Here is a 22,328-nt window from a genome sequence, read left to right on the forward strand (position 1 = left end):
TATTTCTCTTAATGCTATCCCTCCCCCAGCCCCCCTCCCCCCAACAGACCCCAGTGTGTGATGTTCCCCTCCCTGTGTCCAAGTGTTCTCATTATTTACCCACCTATGAGTGAGAACATGCGGTGTTTGGTTTACTGTCCTTGTGACAGTTTGCTCAGAATGATGGTTTCCAGCTTCATCCATGTCCCTACAAATGACATGAACTCATCCTTTTTTATGGCTGCATAGTATTCCATGGTGTATATGTGCTACATTTTCTTTTATATATATATTTTTATAATTTCAACTTTTACTTTAGATTCAGGGGGTACATGTGCAGGTTTTTTTACATGAGTATATTGTGTGACACTGAGGTTTGGAGTACAAATGATCCCATCACACAGGTAGTAAGCATGGTACCCAATAGGTAGTTTTTCAACCCTTATCCACTCCCTCTCTGCCCACTCTAATAGTCCCCAGAGTCTGTGATTCCCATCTTTATGTTCATGTTTACCCAATGTTTAGCTCCCATTTATAGATGAGAACATGCAGTATTTGGTTTTCTGTTCCTGCATTTGTTCACTTGGGATAATGGCCTCCAGCTGCATCCATGTTGTTGCAAAGGAAATAATTTTATTCTCCTTTATGGCTGTGTAGTATTCCACGGTGTATATGTACCTCATTTTCTTTATCCAATCCACCATTGATGAACACCTAGGTTGATTCCATGTATTTGCTATTGTGAATAGTGCTTCGATGAACATATGAGTGCATGTGTCTTTTTGATATAATGATTTATTTTCCTTTCAGTATATACTCATTCATGGGATTACTGGACCTAATGATAGTTCTAAGTCCTTTGAGAAATCTCCAAACTGCTTTCCACAGTGGCTGAACTAATTTACATTCCCACCAGCAGTGTATAAGCATTCCCTTTTCTTCACAGCCTTGCTGCCCTTGTTATTTTTTTGACTTTTTAATAGCCATTTTGACCGGTGTGACGTGATATCTCATTGTGGTTTTGATTTTCATGTCTTTGATGGTTAGTGATGTTGAGCACTTTTTCATGTTTTGTTGGCTACTTCTATGTCTTCAAAAAGCACTTTAAAATGCATCATAAGTCCTTTCAGTCATTCCACCACAAGCAATTTCTTAATAGCTACCCTAACCCCTTAACATCTTATGATTTATCTTTATTATACTTTAAGTTCTAGGGTACATATGCACAATGTGCAGGTTTGTTACATATGTATACATGTGCCATGTTGGTTTGCTACACCCATTAATCCATAATTTACATTAGGTATTTCTCCTAATGCTATCCCTCCCCCAGCCCCCACCCCACTACGGGCTCCGGTGTGTGATGTTCCCCACCCTGTGTTCTCATTGTTCAGTTCCCACCTATGAATGAGAACACCCAGTGTTTGGTTTTCTGTCCTTGTGATAGTTTGCTCAGAATGATGGTTTCCAGTTTCATCCATGTCCCCACAAAGGACACGAACTCATCCTTTTTTATGGCTGCATAGTATTCCATGGTGTATATGTGCCACATTTTCTTAATCCAGTCTATCATTGATGGATATTTGGGTTGGTTCCAAGTCTCTGCTATTGTGAATAGTGCCATAATAAACATATGTGTGCATGTGTCTTTATAGTAGCATGATTTATAATCCTTTGGGTATATACCCAGTAATGGGATGGCTGGGTCAAATGGTATTTCTAGTTCTAGATCCTTGAGGAATCGCCACACTGTCTTCCACAATGGTTGAACTAATTTACACTCCTACCAACAGTGTAAAAGCATTCCTGTTCCTCCACATCCTCTCCAGCATCTGTTGTTTCCTAACTTTTTAATGATCACCATTCTAACTGGCATGAGATGGCATCTCATTGTGGTTTTGATTTGCATTTCTCTGATGACCAGTGATGATGAGCATTTTTTCATGTGTCTGTTGGCTGCATAAATGTCTTCTTTAGAGAAGTGACTGTTCATATCCTTTGCCCACTTTTTGATGGGGTTTTTTTTTCTTGTAAATTTGTTTAAGTTCTTTGCAGATCTAAGTATTAGCCCTTTGTCAGATGGGTAGACTGCAAAAATTTTCTCCCATTCTGTAGGTTGCCTGTTCAATCTGATGATAGTTTCTTTTGCTGTGCAGAAGCTCTTTAGTTTAATTAGATCCCATTTGTCTATTTTGGCTTTTGTCGCCATTGCTTTTGGTGTTTTAGTCATGAAGTCTTTGCCCATGTCTATGTCCTGAATGGTATTGCTTAGGTTTTCTTCTAGGGTTTTTATGGTTTTAGGTCTAACGTTTAAGTCTTTAATCCATCTTGAATTATTTTTTGCATAAAGTGTAAGGAAGGGATCCAGTTTCAGCTTTCTACATATGCAGTTTTCCCAGCCTCATTTATTAAATAAATTAATTTATTTATATTTTATTAAATATAAAAATCCTTTCCCCATTGCTTGTTTTTGTCAGGTTTGTCAAAGATCAGATGGTTGTAGATGTGCAGTCTTATTTCTGAGGCCTCTGTTCTGTTCCATTGGTCTATATATCTATTTTGGTACCAGTACCATGCTGTTTTGGTTACTGTAGCCTTGTGGTATAGTTTTAAGTCAGGTAGCATGATGCCTCCAGCTTTGTTCTTTTTGCTTAGGATTGTCTTGGCTATGTGGGCTCTTTTTTGGTTCCATATGAACTTTAAAGTAGTTTTTTCCAATTCTGTGAAGAAAGTCATTGGTAGCTTGATGGGGATGGCATTGAATCTATAAATTACCTTGGGCAGTATGGCCATTTTCATGAAATTGATTATTCCTACCCATGAGCATGGAATGTTCTTCCATTTGTTTGTGTCCTCTTTTATTTCCTTGAGCAGTGGTTTGTAATTCTCCTCGAAGAGGTCCTTCACATCCCTTGTAAGTTGTATTCCTAGATATTTTACTCTCTTTGTAGCCATTGTGAATGGGAGTTCACTCATGATTTGGCTCTCTGTTTGTCTATTATTGGTGTATAGGAGTGCTTGTGATTTTTGCACATTGATTTTTGTATCCTGAGACTTTGCTGAAGTTGCTTATTAGCTTAAAGAGATTTTGGGCTAAGACGATGGGGTTTTCTAAATACACAATCATGTCATCTGCAAACAGGGACAATTTGACTTCCTCTTTTCCTAATTGAATACCCTTTATTTCTTTCTCCTGCCTGATTGCCCTGGCCAGAACTTCCAACACTATGTTGAATAGGAGTGGTGAGAGAGGGCATCCTTGTCTTGTGTCAGTTTTCACAGGGCATTCCAAACATTTCAAAGAGAAATGGGTACCTTCTGAAGAGTTAAACTATAAAGTCAAGTCACCCAATGGATCAGAGAAGAACCATTTGTGTTCGTTAACTTGGAGAGAATACTCAAGAGTTATCTATTGCCTACATACATCTCTAATCTAAGGGTCAGTAGACAATACGATTCCCAGGACAGAGCAAGACTTGACTGAAGTATTAACATATTTCATGGACTGTATTCATCACCCACAGAAGCATAAACAAGGGGGAGTTTCAGAAACAAATTTTGGCCATTTGCTCCATCCCAAGAGACTAGAGGGTGTCCTGCCTGGAGGCAGCTGTCCCATAGCAGCCTCTGGAGATCAATGTGGGCATAAAGATCCCAGCTGTGGAGGACACATCCAGCTGTCAGAGCCTGGGCTATCCAGCATCTAAGTCCTAGAACTATGTTCCCTGGTTCCAATTCCAGCATCACTAAGCTGGTAACTGGGCTTTCTGTGCAGCTTTTCAATCGAGAAACTATGCTAGAGAGCTCGGTTTAATCTAGTCTGCCTAAGAGTTCCATTGCGTTATATTAATTGGATTTATGATTGAAGACAGCAGTCTCTTACGACTGTTTAAGCCTGGAGTTCATTCACATTATGAAGCACATGAATGAATTGCATTTCCAAGTCCACAAGACTTACTCAGGTGGCACATTCACTAAGTTGAGCCACTGTATTCTTTGTTTTGAAACCCCCATGTGTTACTAAATCCCACTGCCTTTCAGTAAAGTCTTCAGCAGTGAGCACAGTGAGTCATGTTCTAGTCTGGCTGCTATGCCCTGCTTGGAATTTGCCTATCCAGTCAGCTGACCACAGCCCTATACTTTGCACAGCTGTGTAGACTATAGATATGGAGGGAGGAAAGATGTTGAGGTGAATTTTTGCTTTCCCAAAGAAAGCTCCTAAAAATTTTTTAAAAATATTTCTATTATCAGCATTTTGGCACACACAAATATAAAACCAGGATTGTGGTTTGTTCATTCATGCATTCAAGAAATATTTATTGAACATTTCTATATTTCAAGCCCTGTTCTAAGTTCTGGGGACAAATGCAAGTGAATAAAACACCCAAAGGTATCTACCCTCAAGGAATTTATAGTCCAGGAGGTAGGCAAGGAAGAGACAATCAATTAGCGTAATTTTCTTAAAAACTACTATATAACATTTTGGTAAGAGATAAGTGTTTCTTAAAAAAAAATGAGTAAAGAGAATTGGAGGTTCTTGGCAAGCAGACTGTAGGACTAAAAGGCTGCAGTGGGCTCTGTCTGGCTTATTTCCACTTTCAGCACAGGCACAGGAGAGCAAACAGGTAACTACACATGCTTTTTAAGGGCTAATTAAAAAAACCTACAGACCAGGGAGAAAAGCTGAAAAGAGAAGTATGCTAATGACATCTATTCTAAATAAGGACCATTTCACCCGAGCCTTCATTATGCACTCATTAGGAGCTGCTTTAGGACAAATCCCACCCCAACCACCACGTGCTGCTTACTGAATTACTGTGTTTTTTAAAAAAAATTTTATTTTGCTTTTTAGAGACAGGGTCTCACTCTACTGCCCAAGCTAGAAGAGAGTGGCGCAATTGTAACTCATTGCAGCCTCTAATTTTCCTGGGCCCAAGAGATCCTCCTGCCTCAGTTTCCTGAGTAGCTGAGACTACAGGTGTCTGCCACCATGCTTGGCTGTATATCTTTAAAAAAAATTTGTAGAGATGGGGTTTCACTATTTTGCCCAGGCTGGTTTCAAATTCCTGGCCTCAAGCGATCCTCCTGCCTTGGCCTCCCAAAGCACTAGGATTGCAGGCGTGAGCCACCACATCCAGCCCTAAACTGTTGTTTAAGAGTCAGAAGTACTTTGCCTCTGGCATGTTTATCAATTCACCTTCTGACAAACCAGCAGCCTTCCCACACCTATCGCCCACTCTTTTCCCCTTCCTCTTCTCAAAGGACAAGAAGGGAGAGGGGCTCCCTTCCGCCTCCAAACAAGTCCCTTGATCACCTTCCATAGCAAAAGTCCCTCTGTTTGATGAGGGTTGAAGTGCTGGCACTTAACTCTCAGCACATCTCAGTCTTTGGACCTCGGAGTGCTCATTGATGAAGCTATGCTCCAGACTATTCTCACCCCATGCTTTTGAAGTCGATGCCAGTCAGCATTTAATAGGATGGTTTGGGTTGCTAGGTTCTTCCTTCTTCCCGTCTCCTATCCATCTACCTGGGTGTTTTATTTTTTACTTCTTAAAAGATCATAATGTAAACTATCACTGGCTTTTTCCTTTTGAGTAAAAAAAGCAATGACTCAAAACATTTAACAGAGTTATTGAATAAAATTAACTGTGTAGTTTGCCTAGTTTCTAAACAGCATCAATCAGTCCCTTTCAAAGGAGCTCAAATCAAAAGCAAAACCTTGGTATCACGCCCTCCAGCTTAGAGTTTGGTGAAGCCAGAATTTAGCTGATGTCTCATAACGAAAGATGCCTGTCTAGCCCCACAAGGTCATATATTCAGGACCTGCATTTTTATCAACACCATCCAATATTTACCAGGTCTGAGCCCAGGGCTACACAAAGCTAAACATTCTGAATCTCTTCATTTTTTAATCATGCTTACAAAGACTAAGCAACATGTGTTTAATAAACAGGCAAGATTAATAAACCCAGAAAAGAACCAATTAAGGAAGCCAACTTTTTAGCAGAAACAAAGTTATTGTGTTCTTTAAAAGGCCTTAGGTCTGGGTTACCTCTGAGCATATCTGGAAACAGATGGCAGCTGGCTTTGGGTATGGGGCATGAGCTGACCTTGTATACTGTGTTGATGGTAAAAGAGCAGAGCCAGCTCTCAGGAACCAAGTCTTAGAGATACAGATGCTGGCTGTGGCCTTACTGCTCACTGGGTCTTCCTAGATGGCAGGTCTTTGTCTCTAAGGCAACCACCCTAATGTAAAGCCAAGTAGAAAGCCCTGGTGTCTACACCCTAATATAAAGCCCATTGACGGTAAAGCCTAAGGTGCCTCTGAACCTTGGGAGTTGCCTGGCATATCCATTCCAAGTTCAATAGACAGGGAGTCTAACTGCCTGGGAGGAGCCACTCTGAACCTACAGCAGGGGGCCTCAAGGCTTTCTTTGAAAAATAGAAGTAAAAAAAAGAATACCAATCAACATACAGAGCCCTTCAAAACATTGTAAAAAAGAACAAAAAGCCACCTGCAGAATACCTTCTGTATAATCCCATTCATGGAATAAACAAAAATAGAATATCTGCAGAGGCCTCGTATGTGTGTCTGTATGTACATAGAAAAAGATCTTGAAGGATAGATGTCAAATTCTTAACAGTCTTTTAAAGAGAAGAGTAGAACTTGGGGAGGATGAAGGGGAGAGGTTCACTTTTTCTATATGTTCTTTATTTACTGAAGATCATATAGTAACAATATATTTATTATTTTTAAAATTAAAATTAATTTAAATACACAGTATCATTGCCCATATAGCTATTGGGCCAATCTTGGGACTATTAAAACTTTGTATATTAGTATCCTATCTCACCTATCTCAGTTAACTAATTAAAGAGCTTTTATTTCCAGTAACAGATAGCATAAAAAACACTTTCGTATATGTTATTTAAATTTGACCAATATCCAAAAGAAAGGAGCAATATAGGACAGAATTCTTCTGCTAAAAAAATAAAATACAGATCCATATTTGCTGATTTCTTTTAGTTACTGGACAGAGTAACATGATGTTATAAATAAATATTGAGGCCGGGCGCGGTGGCTCACGCTTGTAATTCTCAACACTTTGGGAGGGCCGAGGGGGGCGGATCATGAAGTCAGGAGTTCAAGACCAGCCTGGCCAACATGGTGAAACCCTGTCTCTACTAAAAATAGAAAAATCAGCGGGGCTTGATGGTGCATGCCTGTAATCCCAGCTATTCGGGAGACAGAGGCGTGAGAATCACTTGAACCCAGGAGGCGGAGGTTGCAGTGAGCCAAGATCATGCCACTATAGCCTGGGCAACAAGAGCAAAACTCTGTCTCAAAAAATAAATTAAATAAATCAATCAATCAATATTGAGTACTTAATTAATGAATATGCCAGAAAATATTTGAATATAGTAAACACATTTCATAATCAGTCTATTGGATGCTATTCTGATTTAGAATTGCTGAAATTTAATGACTGTGCAAAGAGGAAAAAAGAAACAAGACTCTTTTGCAACAGTATTTTGAAAAAAAAGTTAGAATAAATTGTTTATAAATGCTACCAGTACACAGTTGAGCAGAATGTACTAGTAATACTTTGTTTTACAAAGCAAACATAACTCTGTTTTCTTGGGTTTCTTCATGACTTAGCAGAGAGCTAAGAACTGCCAGCCAAAGCCACACTTGCTACAACTAAGAAGTGACCACCACCTTCATACATACAGGATCATCCTAGACAGGCATCTATTACTAATACTTGCTGTTGTAATCTTCAGAGCTCCCTTTGAGGTGCCAGCACCCATCATCTGCAATCCTCACAACCCTTCAAAACAGGCTTTCTTCTCCTGATTTGAAGAATGATATTAAAAAAAAAAAAAGACTTAAATAATTTAAGAAACTTTCCCAACCTTACACAGCTTGGGAGATCCAAAGCTGGGACTCCAAAGTAGGCGTGTCTGGCTCTGATGACAACTCTCTTCCCACTGAACCTCACCAACCCAGACCTGCAGCCCTGAGTCATCTGCCAGGTTCCTTGGGACAGCTACACTGGATCTAGCTTTGGGTTCTCACTGGCGTCCAAAGCACACTGGACAAATGGCTTTAGCAGAGGTGGAAGGTGGCCTGACATTGAGTGAGTGACAAGTCAGGTACCCCAGCTGTCTCCAGGCTTGGAAGGCAAGCAAAACCATTGCCAAATTAGTGCTCTTTCTTTTCAACCAGCAATCTTTCAAATGGTTGCTCCAAAAGAAATAGAAATTAAAAATTTTTTTCGGCATGCAGTGAATATTTGGATGAATGCTAATTAATGAAATATATACTTACTTTTAACTTAGCCATTCAAAGATTTCAGGGATTTTCCACAGATAACTGATTATCAGGGTATCTGGTGAGGGCACCCATTCCAGTCAGAAGGAAAGTGAGGGGCTCACATGAAGTCAGCAGTGGTATTTTTGGGCTGTGTCCGTTAGAGTCTTATCAGATATCAGAAGCCACTCCAGGTTTCTCACACAGAGTGGATTTGTTACAGGGAATTGGTTATAAAAGTCATGGAAGAGCTGAGAAACCAGAAAGGGCACAGAAGGCAGTCTCAAGAAGAACAAGAGCTGACATCTGCTACCATCCCCAGGGACAGGGGGCAACAGGAAGTGGTGGTGCTACCAGATCCCAGGTGTAGGGCTGCCCAGCTGGGTCCAAGATGGAGGCACAGCCAGCAATGGACATGCTGACCAGCACAGGGTCTGAGGGTGGGGAGAAATGCCCTGGCTTTTCCCTTTCTCTTGCCCTCCAGGCTTCTGACTGTTCCTGCCAATGACTGAACTTACCTGAGGCTGGAGGGAAGAGGAGCCTGGGAGGTGGACTTCCCTGACATATAGGGCTGGACAGAGAAAGGCCAGTTACGAATCTAAGGGCATACAGGTGAATAACTGGCACTATGCTGAAATCAACAATGTAGTGGAGAATCGGTTGCAAATATGGCAAGAGGTGGAGCAGGGTGGGAAAGAAGGATTGGAGGTATTGCCAGAGGCCACTGATCAAGGATGAGTAGGTAATATGCAAGGACTTTCTCTGCTCATCCCTGGCGCAAATGATGTTCTCCCCAACACATTATCAAATATATTAAAGCATTTTTAGGAAAGTGAGAAAGAGGACCCTAAAGATGGGCTAAAAATCCAGGAAATGTAAATTCCAAGGAAGTATCAAAGAATAATGAATGCATGTTCAATTTGCAAAATAGAAGATAACTATAGAACTAACTTCTTGTAGTTATAACTCATTTTAATAAAGCTGTTTGAGAAAAGACAGAGCTTGACAACTGTCTGAAGAGAAGCAGCCAAACCAGAACAGAGTCAGCCCCAGGCTCCGGGATGGCCACGGGGTGGAAGGCTGAACATCTCGGCCTCTATGCATCTGGGTCCAGGACTGCAGAGGGCACTGCTCACGCTGCAGCTATGTGAGGCCCTTATGTCCCCAGGGTAAGTAACCATCGGTCTGTTCATTCATTCCACAGAAAGTCATTGAACCCCTGCAATGTATCAGGCAGCATTCTGACTAAGCACTACAGACAACAAAACAGACAAATAATGGGAATACCTCCACCCCTGGTGTGAGCCAGAGCACTGTAGTCCACCCCATCTGGTGAGGGAGGGAGGAAGCGGCTGTCCTGGCAGGGTATCGTCAGAAAGAATCCTCAACCCTTCCGTCTGTCGTTATTCCTAGTTCTGGTAGACACATTTATGGCAGTAAAACATGTAATAAGGACATATCTGCTTTATTAACAGACTTAGGACTATAAAGAACAACTGTATTTTGCCCCAGATTCTAATTTATTCAGCTCAATTCAACAAACACCTGTTATGTGTCAATTCCATGCCTGTTGCTGGAACTAGAGATGAACATTTTCTTCAAAAGCACTCCCTTCCCCTCAACATAGCAGCAATGGCAAATCCAAGCAACTTCAAACTCAGAAATTGCTCCAGGGACCTGCGTGCTTCATAGGTTCATACAGAGGGTAAAGAGTAGTTTCCCCACCAGGGCGAAGCAGTGATGATACTGTTCGGGGCAATGTGAGGCTGAACTGAGCCAGCTTGGGAGCCCTCCAGTCAGTACTTCTGAGGTCTGATGTTCAGCAATGGAAAGCCTTCACAGTTTGTCTTCCAACCTCCCCGGAACAGCCAGGCAGATACAAGGCAGGCCCCTGAGCAGCTCTGCAGGATTCGAGAAATTTCTTCCAGCTTCTTGGCTGGGGGGTCTCACAGCCCATCCATCCCTCCCCATCTGGAAGGGGACAGGGAGTGGAAAAAACATATTTTATTTACTTCTAAGTCTGATTTTTCTCCCCTTAGATTAATGCTTTGCAAAAAGTGACTAGGTAAGTAAACTAATTCAGTGGCATAACTTACTTTCTGGTTGATTAATAATTAGGAAAAAATACATCTGAATAAATTTCTTGCATAGCAAACTTTTCTTTAAAAACGGGTTTATCTGGTTGATAAGGAAAAAGAAGACTCTATTTGTTTTTCAAGATATTCATTTCTTTCTGGCAATACACTCATAATTGCATTCCTGGGATGATATTGTTGTATCTTAAGAGTGCAGATATGTTTCTGTTTCATAAGAGGAAAAAAATCATGTCCAAACCTGGACATCCTTGGTGTAAAATCTCTGCTTCCTGGAATACTAAATTTTTAAACATAAGCAAGGACTTAGGTAGCCAAGTGTCTCCGTTTACTCAGCCACAGGATGTTGTGTATCATGTAGCAATTTGTGCAGAACTCTCAATCTGTTTGTGTTCTCAAGAAAGGACAAAGTCTGCTGGTGTCCTGCTGGGACATTCCCACCCTCCACCCCGACAGGGGCTTGCAGCCTGGGGCTCAGCAGGGCTGTTGGGAAGCCACCCTTCCACCCACTCAGGTCTTGTTTGTTCCAGCCTCCTCACCCACCGCATCCTAGGGTTTCCTGCTGCCTCACTCTGAGTGAATTTACACAGAAAAAAGCAAATTCTACCTGGATCTGATCCTCAGTAGCATTTTGGTCATTATACTAATCCAAAATTTTTATTCCTTTCAACACCTAAAGACATCAGCGAAGTTTTAGGCTTTGTCTACAAGATCAAACACTGTCATTATTGTCATTGGCTTGAGCAGCCAAGTCAAAACATTACCCATCAATCAAACAACTGTCCAGGGGGTGAACTTGAGGGCTGGGTGGATGCGGGGTTTGTCTGATTCTTTGACAGGTTTCGTTAAGCTAGAGAAGTTTAACAGGTGTGGGAGGGGCAGATCAACTTAAGGGACTGTTCTTCCTCCTCAGAGTTAATCAAAAGATTTTACATTAACATTAACACCTCGGGAAGGAATGAAGTAAGCTGCTAAAGAAAGCTAAATTCACCCTTGAAGAGAATTGACAGTAAGAGAAAAAACAAAAGTGAACAGAGAGGCATCCAATTATTTGGGGAATGCAAATGAGAAATGGGCTCTAAAATTTTATTTGAAGCCATACATCCATTTTGTGTGGGTGTAAAAGGCACTGTTTCCCCAGTTTTCAGTCCGAGTCATTGTTTTAATGTATAATAATTCATGTTAGCCAGGTGAATTGAAAGATAAAATAATCCCCCACCCAGAACTGACGACTCTTTTCTCAGGCCCCTGCAGCACTCTTGTTCTGACTGTATCATGGACCTGGCACTGTGTCCTCTGGTAGCGCATATTTCTGCCTTCTCCTCCCTAGGCCCCCTCTAGGGCAGGAGGAACAGCTTGTTCTTCTGATGCCGTTGCAGAATCTCACTCTGTGCTGATGCAGAGTGAGTGCTGGGTAGCGTGCTCACTGGCTGGGTTATGGTCAAGTGCATGCACTCTGGAGTGAAACAACCTGCTTTGGGCCCCAGCTCTACCAAACCCCAGTGTGTGATCTTGACCAAGTTACATTAGCCACTTTTAGCCCCAGCTTTCTCAAGGGTAAAATGGGGAAGGTTATGGCGCCTGCTTCCCAGGGTTTTCATGAGCGGTAAATTAGAGAAGCCTAGTGCATAGCAAGCACTCAAAATATTCAGGATGTTATCAGTGACTAAACAATACTACCCTAGGCAGAATATTCATCGATGCTGGTAAAACAATAGTTTCTTTGTGAAGTGCTCAGGCAAAGGGAAATCTACTCATTGAGGCAGGTGCTTAGCGAAGGTGGGAGGATTAGAAAGTGGGTGCTGGGGGAAACCACCAATACTTGTCCATTATCATCAAGAAGGCTTTGAAGAATTGAGAGGTCAGAGGCTATTAGTTGAAGGGAAAATTCAGTGAGTTTGTCTGGGAGGATGTTATAGGTGATAGAAGAATCCCAGAAAATTACTTCGTGTCTTACTCTCTCACCTGTCCCTATTTAGTTCTCTCCTCCCCAAAGCCTTTCCCAGAACAGCATATCCCTGCTGAGTATGGAAAGTGATGAACACTGATGGCAGGTGCAGAGCCTGTCATGCAACCCATTTTCACCCAGCCGTCTCCTTTGGGCACCTACCCTGTCCTGGGTGTGTGATTGTGTGATTGCCCTACCAATGTGCCTGGTGAGATTATCCAGCCCTGAGAGCTGAGCATTCACTGGGCACCGACTGCATGGCCGAGTCTTGATAATGATGGACAGTGCTAAGACCGCAGTAACCATAATTACTGCATGTGACGTCAATGCTGAACTAAAGCAAACAGACCCATAAGCAAATGATCTCTAATATCTCAGTTAATTCCTGTGAAAAGAAACTATCAGTCTGGTTTTGGTGTTAAACTCTCATAACCAGTTTATATCTGGAAATATTGGATGCTTTGAACAACATCAGTTTGGAAAGTAGGTTCACAGAAACTATGAACTACAATTATTAGAAGCAGATAAATGTCAATTAAAACTTTAAAATAAAATTGGAAATCGTAATTATTCAAAATAACTGGCACAGATCAGCTATGATAATAAGCTGTGGCCCAAATATCCAAGTCTTTAAGTAGCAAATCATAAAATATGAGATCCAGACCACAGGCCCATTGCCCCATTTTTACAGATAGTACAGCTAAACCCCAGGGAAATCAAATGGCTAGACACATATGAGCAGCATGCATCCACATTTCCTTCCCTTCATGGAAGGAGTGTGTGCCACTTTTCCATGCTTACATTTCAAGACATCAGCTATTTCACGTGGCCTCAAACCTCAGTGTGCTTTGCTCCTGGATTAACTGAACCATTTAAACTAAAGGCTTAACATGTTCCTAATCTTCTCTTTGAAATGCTGACTGCAGAATATTTATTTAGTGCCCTGCCCAACAGGTCACAAGCACATAAGAAAGCCAAGAGCCAGCATGCATACTTCTCTAGCAACAGAAAAGGCCTGAATCAGATATCCAGGGATCAGATTTTCAGGAAGCCCACATTGGATACAGCATACAAAAGGCAGAGACCAAAGCAGGGCCAGACATCAGATACCATCAAGAAAGAGTGCAGCAGCTGGAGCTGAAACTGCAACGGAGGAAGAAGTTCTCTTTGGTAATTTAGAGTGGGTGGAATTCTCTGTGAAACAGAATCACAGAGATAGCAGCTCTGGCACACCTATTGTTATTGTAACTCATTGCTGTATGAGACTGTGAGAAATCGTCCCTACCCCACTCAGCTAAAAAGCAGCTGGGACTGAGAATCTATTGGTATTGCTTGGTATCATTGGGGTAATATCTCCAGTTACAGCATGACCTTTCTGCCCTGTAAAAACAGAGGCAAAATGACTTTCTCACGTACGGGTCCATAGCTCTCCTTTACCATTCGTGGGATATTCGGAGACAGCTGGTGGGTGTTTGTGGTTCATGCCTTTACAATCAATTCCAAGCCCTCTTCATTATAAAAATAAAATCTCCACCTTCCCCAACAGCTCCCTAACACACACACACACACACACACACACACACACGGCCCGTCTCAATCAACTACCATTGCGCCCATGAGTTTTTTTCCTTAATGACTGCCTGTAATGATTATTGTAACCTGATTGCCAAATGATAAAAATGTTTCTGATGGGAGGGAGGAAAAGGGCACAAGGTGATTTTTCCTGGGATGAGCCTCAGTCGTGGGTTCTGCAGATGCCGACATTTTTCTAGGCGACACCCAGGCACTGGTATCACCTAACCTGGTACTAGAGGCAGGCTCTGAAGCTGGTACCAGGCAACCTAGATTAGATTTGGGGAAGCGACTGACCACGGAGGAGTCAGGTCGTAGTGGGGACCACCCTACATCCCATAGGAGGGAGCTCATCTGCAGAGGCTCCTTACGGGGCTCTCAAGTAGGGAGCAATCACTGCACAAATATTCCAGGGAAATAGAAGTGACTGCACGACAAGTTCCAGCTTGAGCCTGGATGTTTGTATCACGATGATAAATAGGACATTAATTCATAGGTGAGAAAAGAGCTGTGGAATGGCTGATAGATAAGTGAAAGTGATTATGGACTAATCTAACTCATCAGCTCAATGATGCCATAAGCAAGAAGTAGGTCAGAAAGGGCTTTCCTAACATTTATGAGTTGTAATCATGACCCATATTTCTTAATAAATAATAAGATGCTGAGGAGCATTTATCTCATGTTGTCAGGGTAAATAAGCCATTTTCAGAGACAGCTTCCTTTTTCCTGTTTTGGAGAGGAAAGCAATCTAGATGTGGATGAAATGAGTTGGAAACAAAGCAAAAGAAAGATCCCTTTGTTCTTGACTTGGGCCAGGTTTTGGCTTAGTTTTCTTTCGGAAAGTCCCCATGTTTTGAAGCCAGGCACATCACAGAGGGTCAACTTCACCAGGTAGGGAAGACAGGGGAAAAAGGAAAAAGGGACTTGAATCAGTGCAGTGGTTTTCACTGAGCTTTCATAGGAAATGTGCATGTGTTAGTGTCATGACTGAGGAGAGGCCACATAGCAACACAGGTTGTGGATGTGCACCTTGCAGCTCCACTATTTGTGTTCAAATCCCAGCTTAGCCATTTCCCAGCTGTGCCACTTTGGGCAAGTTATTTAACCTCTCTGGGCTTCAGTTAGCCTATCTGTAAAACGTATAGTTCCACCTACCTCTCACAAGGTTGTTGTGAGCATTAAGTTAATACCTATAGGATGCTAGAACAGTATTTTTTGGCCATTTTCACTGGCAGCAAGTAATAGACTGGTATTGAGATCACTGGATATTCCCAAATGATCATTTGCTTTTCCACTGACATCATGACATCAGCTAAGAAGAAATAAAAGACAGAACAAAGCCATTTTGCAGATTTCCTGAATCCTCAGAAAGGTTTTGTCATAACCATAACCATGACATAAACTGTCAGAACCATGTCAGAGCTATGTCTTCATTATCAGCCTTTTTTTTTTTTTTTTTTTTTTTTTTTGGCAAGTGCTTGATTATAGCATCTAAGTATTAGAAGTACTGGCCTTTGGTGGAGAACCAAGACAGACACATTCCTGCCTGCATGATGCTAGGCTAGAGCAGAAGACACAGACATCATGTGTAACGTCAATATAGTGTGATGAAAACTTTTGTGAAAGGAAAAATCAATGTGGCAAACTTCATGTTATCTTATTTTAAGAAACTGCCACGGCCACCCCAATTTTCAGCAATCACCACCCTGATCAGTCAGCAGCCAGCGACATCAAGACAAGACCCTTCACCACCAAAAAAGTACAACTCTCTGAAGGCTCAGATGATTCTTAGTATTTTTTTAGCAATAAAGTATTGTTAAATTAAGGTCCGTACTTTTTTAGACACAATGCTATTCTATACTTTATAGACTATGATGCAGTATAAACATAACTTTTATATGTGCTAGGAAACCAAAAAGTTTGTGTGACTTGCTTTCTTGTGACACTTGGTTTATTGCCGTGGTCTGGAATTGAATCTTCATTATCTCCAGAGTCTGCCTGTAACTGGTTTTCTGCTCACTCTCAGGCCATGACCTCCTCTTTCTTACTAAAGCTCTCCTCCTCCTCTCTGCTGTTCCTCTGTGGTCCAGCTTGTTATGGTCTGATGTTGGTTTCCTCCTAAAATTCATACATTGGAACCTAATGCCCAATGTGATTGTATTAAGAGGTGGGGCCTTTTAGGCAGTGATGCATGAAGACCTGCTCTCATGCATGGGATTTGTGCCCTTATAAAGGAGGTTAAATGGAGCTGCCTTGTCCCTTCTGCCATGGAGATACAACAACAAGTTTCCAGCTATGAATCAAAGAGTGAGCCCTTGCCAGACACCGAATCTTCCAGTGCCTTCATCTTGGACTTCCCAGCTGCCAGAACTGTTATTTCTGTTACTTATAAATTACCCAGTCTAAGGTATTTTGTTAGAGCAGACTAAATGGACTAAGCCACAGCTTAAATAATACTTTCCTCTAGGGGACCTTCTCTCATCACCCCAGTGAGAACCAAACTCTCTCTGTAGAGGTCCTGAACATCTTCTACATCTTTAAGCAAAGCTTTATGAATACAGAGGACCTACTGTGTGCCAGGCACTGTTCCTAGCACTGTAGATACCTCTAACGATAGAGCAGTCTCTTCCAGCACAGGGCTCTCAATCTACTAGCAAGAGATGTGGCACTATATCCCACATCACTCATACCACTTTGCCCTGTGGAAGCTTAGGTGTTTGTCTCCTCTCCCTGACTAGTTACGAGATATTTTACCAAAGGGACTCATAGTTCCTGGTATACTGTCCTGTGCATAGTAATCCCTTAATAAGTATTGATTAACCCATATAAGGCAGGATCTTGGTTAACAAATCCATTGTGATGGGAGATGCAAAGTAAACACTATTCTTAAAATAAGGTGCAGGTCTAAGATCAGTCGTTCTAATTTGGTCATTTTAATAGCTGTCTCCATAGTATATGTCCTGTATCTTAGTCCATTCAGGCTACCATAACAAAAAATACCATAGTCCAACTGGATTAAACAAACATAAATTTATTTCTCACAGTTCTGGTGGCTGGGAAGTCCAAGATCAAGTTTCCAGCAGATTTGGTTCAGCTTCCTGAACCGTCTTCTTGCTATATCCTCACATGGCAGAAAGGAAGATGAAGCTCATTTATAAGGGTACTAACCCCATTCACAAAAGCTCCATCCTCGACCAAATCATCTACTTATGACTCCACCTCCTAACACCATCACATCGGAGGTTAGGATTTCAACATACGGATTTGTTGGGGGGGCGTGAAGGGACACAAACAATGAGGCTAAAGCAACCTGTTATTCCCCTTATGGCAAGGAATAGAAGTATTTGATTTAGAACTGTGAGAATAGAAATAGTTGATTTAGAACTGTGAGATGCTAAAATGTTGTAACATAAAGGGTAATGATGGTTTAGGATGACAATTACAACCAGTCAAATGTTATAAACATGTTTCCAGTGTGAAAAATAACTTTGCTTACTAAGGAATTACCTCTGTCTTGAGAGCTCCACTTCAATGTGAAGTTGGTATAATAGGATGGAGCATCACCATCAAAGGCAGCAAGGGATTGGAAGGGTTACAGGCTCAAAATTTGGAGCATCTGTTAACTAGGCTATAAAATGTCAACAAACAAACATAAAAATAACAATGAAATATCTTGCACACATGCTTTTAAGCTGATTATTTTACTTATTTTTTTCCTCACCTGAGGAATCTCCTACTTGGTTATCTTTTCTGCTAGACTTGCCTTTTTATAAAGCTGTCTTTCTTGTTGAGCTTCATATATTTTTTCCATATTCAAAACTTTGAGAGTTCATCAATACGTTCAAACTGATAGAGAATGTATATTTTAAACCTGTAAGTCATTTTCTGAGTTAAAGATACCTATTTGATGAACTGATCACGACACACCTAAATCTTTTTGGGGGGAGGACAGAATGAAATTTGTAAATAAACAACACTGTTAAGATTGTTTTATATCCAATTCAAAGGCTGACAGAAAATCATTCAAACCATAAAATCTGCCGGGCGTGGTGGTTCATACCTGTAATCCCGGCACTTTGGGGGGCAGAGGCAGGCGGATCACCTGAGGTCGGGAGTTTGAGACCAGCCTGACCAACATAGATAAACCCGTCTGTACTAAAAATACAAAATTACCTGGGCATGGTGGCACATGCCTGTAATCCCAGTTACTCAGGAGGCTGAGGCAGGAGAATTGCTTGAACCCGGGAGGTGGAGTTGCGGTGAGCTGAGATTGTGCCATTGCACTCCAGCCTGGGGCAACAAGAGCGAAACTCTGTCTCAAAAAACAAACAAACAAACATAAAATCTGGACATAAGTAGGAATGATGATATGTTTAACAGGAAAGGGACTTCTTTGTTTTACTCTCTACATCCAGAGTCTAGCAAAGAACCCAGTATCTGGTGGACATTCAAGCATTTGTTGAATGAATGAATTTCTGTTCATCAAATTTAGTGCATATGTCAGGTATAAAGAGTTGCAGAAATGAGGAATTAAGAGACGCTTAAGTAAATGATACCATATACAAAATTTTAAATCACATAAATATTATATTAATAAGAACATAGGTTAAGGGTTTTCATTTTAAATGACTTTTTGTTACTAAAATAATACCTACAATTCATATTTATTATTTCTCTATTTTGTCACCATCGTATGTAGATAATAAAATAATATTTACTGTTCATCAAAATGAAAGTCGAAAGGTAGTTTGATAAGCTTTAAGTTTATAAAAACAGATGTCTGCTGAAAACACCAATCCCAGTCTAAGACTTGAATTGGAAGGTTTTTCTCTAAAGTTACATTTTTCAGAATACTGGTGCTATGTGATAACTCATTTAGTAAAGCTTCCTGTAAGCTGTTCTAGACAGTTGATAGAAGTATTTTGAATGACCAGGATAATAGATTTTATCATACTGACTTTCAACTATTTAATTTTGGTCTAAATGAACTGTCGGAGTCGTATATTGCTATTTTCACAAAATGCATAATCATGACTGCCAATTTTTCCATGACTAACTATACCCTGCCAGATGTTTCTTAGGTTCTGCTGAGTCACTTTTTTCCTTTTCCTCCAGAACTCTGTGTTCCTACTAACTCCTAATTCCCTCTGGCCTTTTCTCATACTTTGCCTTTTACCTGAATTTTGGGTAAAATGGTTTCATTGTTCTTTTTACCATTTCATATGCATAAAATAAGTTTCTCTGAATTATTCTCTATTTTACTTGCTATCATGTATCTTAACCTATCTCTTTCCTGGGAAATAAACATTTTGAGGAATTTGTTTTAAAAAGTTATTCAGCCTTTGTATGCAAGGAAAACTATCAACAACCTCATCACATGATGAAGTATATTCTGAATCATCGTAGAATCCAGTCTTTTAGAAAAATGCTAGCTAGTTTCCAAACTTCTGCATCTGGTTTCTGCTTCTCAGCTATCTCTCCTCCTGGTGAGATTTTCTGGTGGTGCAGAGACAGCTAATCACTGGTTAGACTGCTAGAGCTTGCGGTTGAGTGGTGCCTTTCCAGTCATGATGGATTTGTATTTTCTTACCAATCTCAGCATTATGAAACACTCACTGCCTGGCCCCTAGAAAGGGAGTTTTCAGTGACAGATTTCATCTCTTGAACACCAGTGAAATATTTGGTTGCACACATAGTTTCATAAAGTATTCATTGACTCAAAAGGTATTAAGTAAGTGCCTATTATGTGCTGATAATTGTGGAAAGGGTTGAGAGGAAAAAAACAGACAAAAAACCCAATCCAACAGGAAAGATTAACAGGTAAACACACAAGTTAGATTAAGTGAAGTTCTCAATGAAATTGAGTTGGTAAAATTGGCAGCAAGTACTATAAAAATACAGTGGAAGGGCTGAAACATCTCCGCAGTTATTTTCAGACTTCTCATCAACCACATTTCATCACTGGTTATGCAAAGGGAACTCAAACTCTTCTACATGTCTCCTTGTCTGTCTATTTCAAGGACTAACCATCAGGATATTTTTGCCTAAGAACAATGAGTTCCCCAAACTGCAAAGTATTTTATACACTTTGTTTGCAGTTTTTGTGCAGTTTTGTACTTTTCTGCACTTTTTGTATGTGCAGAACATTTTTGAGTGCTTATGGATGGATTAATTAATCATTCATTCGATGGATTTACCACCCAGTCTTACTTTCCTTCATTGGGAGTAGGAGAAAGCCTGGTGATGGAAGGAAAGCCCCCGGGGTCAGAAGACCAGATCTGCACTGTGTTGTTAGGCAAGCCAGTTTACTCAGATCAGCTGGCCACAGGGTCCTCATCCATAAAAGAATGTCTGTGAGGTTCTCCCACCCTCTGACATCCTAAAATCTAATCAGAAAGGGACTGGTCAAGCCAGAGAGATTATTGTTATAGTTTAGTAACTTTTTGAACTTCTCAGAGCCTCCAAGATAGATCATGGAGGAGGGAGCTGGTAACTGCTAAGTTTGACTTTACCGACAGGGATAAAAAAATTGTGTTAAGGTTAAGGAATAATTTTAACAATCAATTTGTTCTTGTGAACAAATTTCTACAGTGAAATTTTAGATATGTACTTTTTAATGGTGCCAAACAGCAGTTATTATAGATCAACTGCTGTTTGGCACCATTAAAAAGTGCACTTGGCACCGTCAAAAAGTTGATCTGGCCACAATTAGATCAGTCAGGGAAAAACACTTCGCAATGAAATATTATTTACCACGTTTTCTTCCTCCCTCTTCTTGAAAATAGTAATGATTTTAGCATTTTCAAATCTTGAAGAATGTCATTCCGTACTTACTAAAAAGCCTGTGCAAACACCCAACATCTTCTCTTTCCTGTCTATTTTAATGGATATACAAAATAAATATTCACCTAATTAATCAATATTTAAGGCACATTTTGTATCACAATCCAATGGTAAACATTTTTCTTATCAAATGACTGGTCTTGACATTGTTTAAAGCCCTATATGATTTCAGAAAAGTCAGTGACTCCAAGTGGAATTGCAACAATTTCTCGGGTCTTGTAACAAATCTGAAGTGTAACTATTTCTCTTCAGTTACCTTCAATCCCAGAGAGCAAAGAATCACATCCCAGGTGCAGCTAAAGATCTCTTAGGGAAAATGACTCAGGCTAGAGTCTGCATAAAAAGAGGATTGCATGGCTTAGTTTTGCAAACATAAACTTTGTGGGTTTCAGAGCTGGCAGAGAGCTCAAAGAGGAAGTCATCAAGGGCAACTTTCTGCTTCGAGGAAGGAAAGTCTACAAGGGCTAAACCTGGATGTGCTATTTCAGTTCAGGCAAAGGAGGAAAATTAAAATTTTGCACAGTTTTATTCTGTTAAAACAAGTGGTTCAGTAAGCTATATGAAATATGTATATAGTATGCATTAAAATGCAAGACTGACTTCCCTGGGAAAACATGGGAAAGAAGGAGAGAGGAAACAAACAGTTCTCATACTAAGAATTCTCCAGTCGTGTCTTGCAGGCAATATAGAGTAATAATAATAAAAATGACAGGAGATCCTTTGACAGGATGGCTTAAAATGCCACTCAATAGATTAAGAGTTGTTCTCATGCCTGGCAAGTTTACAGCAAAGCCCAGAAGGAGAAGCCAGAAAATAATTTAGAAAAACCAAAGCTTAAAACTAGTGGCACACAAGTCTGGTTACATTTTTCATTTTCATTTTTGGTTCCTCTGCATTTCGGTGGAACTCAGTCCCACGGATGTCTTCTTCAATGTGAGAACCATCCTCTCTGGAACCACAGAGCTGCAGATGTCACGCTGGAATTCTCCCAGAGGCAAACTGCCAGATGTGAGGCTGCTCTTCCTCAGTCACTATCTCTGGTCGTACCGGGCGGTGCCTGAGCCAACTGACCCTCAGACCTGTGAGCCGAGCCGGTCACACCGTGGCTGACACCGGCATTCGCACCGCCTTTCTCCTGTGCGACCCGCTAAGGGCCCCGCGAGGTGGGCAGGCCACGTATTCTTGACCTTCGTGGGATAGAAGAAGCCACCGTGGCTGGGAGAGGGCCCTGCTCACCGCCACACGTTTACTTCGCTGCAGGTCCCGAGCTTCTGCCCCAGGTGGGCAAAGCATCTGGGAAATGCCCTCCGCTGGCCGAGGGGAGCCCAGAGCCCGTGCTTTCTATTAAATGTTATAAATGCCGCCTCTCCCACTTTATCATCACATGGAAGGGAAGAATTCTTCCAAGGCGCCCTCCCTTTCCTGCCATAGACCTGCAGCCCACCTAAGCTGCACGTCGGAGTCACGGGCCTGGGTGAATCCGGGGGCCTTGGGGGACCCGGGCGCCCGCCGCAAGTAGACCCGCCTGCGTCCTCCAGGGCAGCTCCGCGCTCGGCGGCGCGGTTGAATCACTGGGGTG

Source organism: Pongo abelii, chromosome 1 (assembly GCF_028885655.2).
Source record: "Pongo abelii isolate AG06213 chromosome 1, NHGRI_mPonAbe1-v2.0_pri, whole genome shotgun sequence".
In the NCBI taxonomy this organism is placed as follows: Eukaryota; Metazoa; Chordata; class Mammalia; order Primates; family Hominidae; genus Pongo; species Pongo abelii.